This window comes from Muntiacus reevesi, chromosome 7 (genome assembly GCF_963930625.1).
Source record: "Muntiacus reevesi chromosome 7, mMunRee1.1, whole genome shotgun sequence".
NCBI classification, from domain to species: domain Eukaryota; kingdom Metazoa; phylum Chordata; class Mammalia; order Artiodactyla; family Cervidae; genus Muntiacus; species Muntiacus reevesi.
In genome coordinates this window covers 23400559-23408267 of record NC_089255.1, presented here as the reverse complement: position 1 = coordinate 23408267, position 7709 = coordinate 23400559, and the positions used below count along the sequence as shown (strand labels likewise).

The window sequence follows — 7709 nt, the reverse complement described above, 5'->3', positions numbered from 1 at the left end:
AACAACCTAGAGGGGTGGAATTGGGAGGGAGGTGGGAATGAGGTTTAAGAGGGAGGGGACATATGTATGCCTGTGGCTGATTCATGTTGATGTATGGCAGAAACCATCGCTAGAGTATAAAGTAATTATCCTCCGATAAAAAATAAAAAAATTAAAGTATATAATCAACAAGGACCCACTGTAGAGCACAGAGAAGACTGCTCCATGTTCTGTAATAACCTAAGTGGGAAAAGATTTGAGAAAGAATAGGTCCATTTTTATTTATAACTGAATCACTTTGCTGTACACTTGAAACTAACATGACACTGTCAATCAACTATACTCCAACATAAAATAAAAGTGAAAAAAAGGGGCGGCGCGGCGGCTGCGCTTTCCCGCCTCGGGACGCGCTACGGCCCCCGGGGCCGGAGAGAAAAGCCGCCCCCCCCGGGGGAGTGAGCGCCTCCGTCCCGGCTACGCGGGGAGACAAACTTTGAGGTCGGGGCTCTTCGCGGCTCCCTGGGGCGGCGCAGGGTGGGCCAGCCGCTTGGGGCGGCCGGGGGGCGAGGGGAGACCGAGCCGAGGGGTTTGGTGTGCTCCGCACCCGCAGGTCCACAGCATGTCCTCCTCGGGCACAACTGCGAAGGGAGAGGCAGTCCCCGCCCAGCCCTCGTCCGAAAAAGAGCCCGACATGCCCGGCCCAAGAGAGGAAAGTGAAGAGGAAGACGAGGACGACGACGAGGAGGAGGAGGAAGAAGAGAAAGAAAAGAGCCTCAATGTGGAAGGCAAGAGGGAGAAGAAGAAAGTAGAGAGGTTGACGATGCAAGTCTCTTCCTTACAAAGAGAGCCGTTTACAATCACACAAGGAAAAGGGCAGAAACTTTGTGAAATTGAAAGGATACATTTCTTTTTGAATAAGAAGAAAACAGATGAACTTAGAAATATCCATAAACTGCTTTACAACAGACCAGGAACAGCGTCCTCATTAAAGAAGAATGTGGGTCAGTTCAGTGGCTTTCCATTTGAAAAAGGAAGTATCCAATATAAAAAGAAGGAAGAAATGTTGAAAAAATTTAGAAATGCCATGTTAAAGAGCATCTGCGAGGTTCTTGACTTGGAGAGATCGGGTGTAAATAGTGAACTGGTGAAAAGGATCTTGAATTTTTTAATGCATCCAAAACCTTCTGGCAAACCATTGCCAAAATCTAAGAAAAGTTCTAGCAAAGGCAACAAAAAGGAACGGAACTGTTCTGGGATGGCCAGGAAAGCTAAGCGAACCAAATGTCCTGAAATCCTGTCAGATGAATCTAGCAGTGATGAAGAGGAAAAGAAAAACAAAGAAGAGTCCTCAGAGGATGAAGATAAAGAGAGTGAAGAGGAGACTTTAGAAATGATTCTTAGACATAAAGCAAATTTGAGCAATTTTTTTATTCAAGTTAAAAATGGGTTGTAAAGCAGCAGAGACAACTCAAAATCAGCAACACGTTTGGGTCAGGAACTGCCTATGAAAGTACAGTGCAGTGGTGGTTCAAGAAGTTTTGCAAAGGAGAGCAGAGCCTTGAAGATGAGGAATGTAGTGGCCAATCATCAGAAGTTGACAATGACCAGTTGAGAGCCATCATCAAAACTGATGCTCTTAAAACTACACGAGAAGTTGCTGCAGAACTCGTCGACCATGCTGTGGTCATTAGGCATTTGAAGCAAATTGGAAAGGTGGAAAAGGTTGAAAAGTAGGTGCCTTGTGATCTGACCAAAAATAAAGTTTTTCTTTTGAAGTGTTGTCCTTTCTTATTCTATACAACAACAATGAGCCGTTTCTCAATTGGATTGTGATGTGCAACAAACAGTTGATTTTACACAACTGGTGATGACCAGCTTAGTGGCTGGACCGAAAAGAAGCTCCAGAGCACTTCCCAGAGCCATACTTGCACCAAAAAAAGGTCATGGTCACTGTTGGGTGGTCCCGTTTGAGCCACTACAGCTTTCTGAATCCTGGCGAAATCATATCTGAGAAGTATGCTCAGCAAATCAGTGAGATGCACCAAAAACTGCAACGCCTGCAGCCAGCAGTGGTCAACAGAAAGGGCCTAATTCTTTTCCATGACAACACGTGACTGCATGTCACACTTAACTAATACTTCAAAAGTTGAAATTATTGGGCTACAAAGTTTTGCCGCATCCACCATATTCACCTGACCTCTTGCCGACTGACTACAACTTCTTCAAGCATCTCGACAACTTTTTGCAGGGAAGACACTTCCACAACCAGCAGGAGACAGAAAGTGCTTTCCAGGAACTTGTCGAATCCCACAGCACAGATTTTTTTACGCTGCAAGAATAAAGAAACTTATTTCTTGTTAGCAAAAATGTGTTGATTTTAATGGTTCGTATTTTGGTTAATAAAGATGTGTTTGAGCCTAGTTATAATGATTTAAAAAAAAAAAAAGTGAAAAAAATGTAGTTCTATTAGACGTAGTAGAAAATGAGCATTCTATAGGCAAATAGCAGTTTCTGCTGTACTATTAGTATTGGGCATATTAAGACTCATGTGTGTTTTTTTGTTGGTTTAGTGATGTTCATTTCTGAAGTACTGTCTCCAGTCTGCTTCCCAGCTCTGTTAACTCTGCTTCCTGAAGTCCTCTAGAAGATGTCACAAGCCCCACAACCCAATTCACCTCCACAGTTCTCATTAAAAATCCATCTTAGTCTCTTGTTCAACACTTGACACACCCCATCACTCTTCCATGTAGTCCCTTGTACCACGGTGAGAGCGATTTTGTCAGAGTGCAAATTTTAGCCTGTCAGTCACCTGGATCCGCATTTGCTCTGAGGATAAAGAAAAGCTGTGTCTCCAGCTTCATTTCATTGTGTCCTTATCCCCATCTCTGTCTCTCCCTCTCTCTCAACAGAACTGATACTACGTTTGTCAAAGGCACAACTTTCCTCTTATATAACCCATTCATAGAAATTTTAGGTGATTTTTTAATTTCTTTTTTTTCCTAAAATGCTTTTCCTTGCTTCAAAAGAATTAGAAGAGAAGAGAGAAGAGAAGTCGCTCAGTCGTGTCCCACTCTTTGTGACCCCATGGACTGTAGCCCACCAGGCTCCTCAGTCCATGGGATTTTCCAGGCATGAATACCAGAGTGGGTTGTCATTTCCTTCTCCATGAAAAGAGTTATAAACATAGTAAATGCCTACTCATTCTTGTATACTTGTCCAAGAGTCAGTAGCTAAGGAAAGCTTAGTGGATATATTTAGAATTATAGACCTTTGCATTTTCAGGTTTGTGATTTATTTTTATTTCATTATTTGTTTAAGGTCTATTTTCAATCCTACTCAGCGATCTCCTTAATGGTAGTGTCCATATCTGTGTTTTTCATTCTTGAAAACTCAGCATCAGTGTATCTTAGGCATTTGTTGTTGTCTAGTTGCTAAGTCATGTCCAGCTCTTCCTGACCTCATGGACTGTAGCCTGCAAGACTTCTCTCTCCATTGGACTTCCAGGTGAGAATACTGGAGTGGGTTGCCATTTCCTCCTCCAGGGGATCTTCCTGACCCAGGGATCGAATCCACATCTTCTACATTGGCAGGTGGATTCTTTACCACTGAGCCACCCAGGAAGTATCTTTGGCATTAGCATCATTTAATTTCCTTCTTCTTTTCTATCCATTAATGTGTTCTTTATTTTAATCCTCCTCAAAAAGCTATGATAATATTTAGTGAAAAAAGTAATCTTTAGAGGTTTATGGATAAATTCTTGGAGTATAGAGGGGATTGGCAAAGGATAGCCACAGGACAAAGTAGCTTGATACTTATGTTTGTAAATAAAGTTTTGTTGGAAGACAGCCATGCTCATTCATTTATGCATTGACCATGGATGCTTTGTGCTATACCATCATAGCTCTAGCAGAGACTGTACCACTTCAAAACCTAAACTATTTACTATTTGACCTCTTAAGGACAAAAAAGTCTGCCAACCTACAGGGTGTAGGAATTACATTAGAATTTTTCAATTTGGATTTTTTTTTTTTTTTTTTTTTTGGTGACAACAAATTAAATAATAAAGGCATATTTCTAATCCTCAGTCAGGTCAATTTAGAATACTCCCCGTCTTTCTGAAGATTTTGTGTTATGTCATTTTTTAAATCTAATTAAAGACAAATGAATAATGACACTACAAATAAAAGAATCATAGGTCTTTAAATGGATGAAAGTTTTAAGACTATTTTTTAAACATTTAAAAAGTTTGAATGTATCAACATGAAATTCAGTAGAAAAAAAGAGTAGCAGTAAATGCACAATATTTTTTTCAGTGCTGAGTTTTTGATGCTTTGTTCAATAATAGAGTTATATAATGCTGACTTAAATGGATATTTTTGAATAGAAGTAAAAATACTGGAAACCAGTAATCACAGTAATTCAGACAATAGTGTGGAGAAGGCAATGGCAACCCTCTCCAGTACTCTCCCCTGGACAATCCCATGGATGGAGGAGCCTGGTAGGCTGCGGTCCATAGGGTCGTCAAGTTTCAGACACGACTGTGCATCTTCACTTTCACTTTTCACTTTCATGCATTAGAGAAGGAAATGGCCACCTACTCCAGTGTTCTTGCCTGGAGAACCCCATGGATAGGGGAGCCTGGTGGGCTGCCATCTATGGGGTCGCACAGAGTTGGACATGACTGAAGCAACTTAGCAGCAGCAGCAGCAAATAGTGCATGAATCTCCAAATCATCTTACTCAGGTGAATGTTGAATGACACAATCTATAGTTTTCTTCTAATGAGATTTAAGCACATCTTTACTTTCATCAAAATATCACTCCTCACATTAATGTTTTAATATGAATTTTATTAACTTCATATTTTGTATGCATGGGCTTCCCTGATAGCTCAGTTGGTAAAGAATCTGCCTGCAATGCAGGAGACCCTGGTTCAACTTCTACATCAGGAAGATCCGTTGGAGAAGGGATAGGTTACCACTCCGTATTCTAGAGCTTTGCTTGTGGCTCAACTGGTAAAGAATTCATCTGCAATGTGGGATCTGGGTTTGATCCCTGGATTGGGAAGATCCCTGGAGAAAGGAAAGGCTACCCACTCCAGTATTCTGGCCTGGAGAGTCCCATATAGTTCATGGGGTCGCAAAGAGTCAGACTCGACTAAGCGACTTTCACTTTAGTGATTAAGAACTGTGGACCGAAGACATTTATACTTAACCTGAGTTTTGTATGTATGAAAGTGCTATAGTATTTTTTAAATAGTCAGTATGAGAATGGTCTCTTACATGAAGAACTGTGCCTTAGTTTGAGAAATACCTAATGCCCCTGTGTTCAGACCCTAGACATGCCGGTGGAAGAAGCTCACCATACCCCAAGCCTGAGAACTATTTCTCGTAGAGACTATACTTCATAAACAGATCATTATACACCTGGACATGTCCACTCACTCACTTATTCATTTATTTTTCAAATATTTTTAAACCATTTGCTCTGAACTAGTGTTCTGTGTATTTTGAGAAGTTGGCCACTGAGATTAATAAGATTAAGTTCCTGATCTCAGATGCATCAAACCAAGTTTGAAAAACAACACACAAATGCTACTGGATTGATAGCACTTCCCTGAAAACCCGTGTCAGGCAACCTCACACCTGACTGCAGCCACAAAGTCTTCATGCCTTAAAATGGTTTTTGTCAGCAAAGAACAATGTTTTGACTTCTTACCATAATACAACCATACTTTTCATAAATCCTAGAAAAAGAAGCAGCTATGAAATGACTTTGTTATATCTTCTGCTGGGTTCACTTCACTTGCACAAATAATTGCAAAGGGACCTAGATAAACAGGCTGATAGACACTGAGCAGACAGTTCTTCCCCCTGAGGTTCCTGAATCTCTAATAAACTAAATACACAGGAGCCTGATAAACACCACACACATGCCTTTGGAATGAAGCAAGCCTGGTTAATATTTTAAGCATCTGAACTTGATTTTCTAAAGACTCTACCAGAAAATTACCAAAGCTAATCAATGAATATAGTAAAGTTGCAGGATATAAATTAACACACAGAAGTCCCTTGCATTCCTATACAATAACAATGAGAAAACAGAAAGAGAAATTAAGGAAACAATACCATTCACCATTGCAACAAAAAGAATAAAATACTTAGGAGTATATCTACCTAAGGAAACAAAAGACCTATACATAGAAAACTATAAAACATTGATGAAAGCACTCAAAGAGGGCACAAATAGATGGAGAAATACATCGTGTTCATGTTTTGGAAGAATCAATACTGTTAAAACGAGTATACCACCCAAAGCAACCTGTAGATTCGATGCAATCCCTATCAAGCTACCAACGATATTCTTCACAGAATTAGAACAAATAATTTCACAATTTGTATGGAAATACAAAAACCTTGAATAGCGAAAGCAATCTTGAGAAAGAAGAATGGAACTGGAGGAATCAACCTGCGTGACTTCAGGCTCTATGACAAAGCTACAATAATCAAGACAGTATGGTACTGGCACAAAGACAGAAATATAGATCAATGGAACAAAATAGAAAGTCCAGAGATAAATCCACGTACCTATGGACACCTTATCTTCGACAAAGGAGGCAAGAATATACAATGGAAAAGAGACAACCTCTTTAACAAGTGGTGCTGGGAAAATTGGTCAACCACTTGTAAAAGAATGATTTTCTAAAAAAAAAAAAACAAGAAACAAACAAACAAAAAAAACTTAGTTGAATTAAAACAAGAATGTGACAAGTGTTATCACCCAAGCATGGTTCAGGGGCCCCAAAGGAGATCTTTTTAGAGAGGTTTACCAAACTCCCTGAGGTTTCTCTCTTTTATTGCAGATTATTACTCAGCCTAAGAATCACCTTGGATCTCTGTCCTCCGCATGCTACCCCCTAGCCCCTATCTCTCTCTCTTTCTCTCTTTTTGCCCACATCTCTCCTTTCGTGTCCAGTGGTCCACACATTTCGAAGTTCCATCTCAATCCCACAGTGAGACAGTTTTGGTAAACCCCGCCAGAACTGGTGCCTGGAAGCTTCTTCCATGAAGTAAGCTGGGCAGTGTAAGCCCTCATCTCATCTGTCTTCCTTATCTCTGTGCTACCTGATGTCCAAGGTCCAAAATTTGTTTCATGTATTTTGTCCAGTTTTCTAGTTGTAAGGTCAACTGTACCTTTAACTGTAAAAAAGAAGTAACGGTAATTTTTTTTCTAGTATTTTTACAAATGTGTCATTTTATTATGGTAGGGTATGTAATAAAAACCTTATCATTCAACCACACATTATTTGAGACCTGCTAAAGATAAGGTTTCCTCCATGGCATGTTGACTGAGTCTTGGGGATGAACAGAGCTAATTCAGGTAAAGAACTCGAGGAGAGCAGGGAGCACTTTCCATTCTCCTGAATGGAGGATCCTTCTCTGAGGATGAATCATGAATCATGAATCAGGATCCTTCTCTGATTCATGGGTATCTTGGAGACACATTGAAGGAAGAAATCTCTGACTAGTCCATCTAGAAATTGTAACGGGTTTCTTGCGAAGCTAGAGATACCTGTACCATGCAAAAGGTCTTGGAAGTAATGATAGTTTGCCTATGCACGCTTATGTTTAGGACTCTCTTCTTCAGGTCCTGTCCCATTCTCCTGTATGTACCCCCACAAGCTATTATCAGGAGAAATAGTTCAGACTGGACTGTGGTGCAATTCTCACG

At 40.4% G+C, this 7709-nt stretch overlaps 1 pseudogene; it reads left to right on the top strand.

The window, feature by feature from the left end:
* The first annotated feature begins 578 nt into the window (after positions 1-578).
* On the top strand, positions 579-1447 carry LOC136171793 (protein DEK pseudogene; annotated as a pseudogene).
* Positions 1448-7709: the final 6262 nt, after the last annotated feature.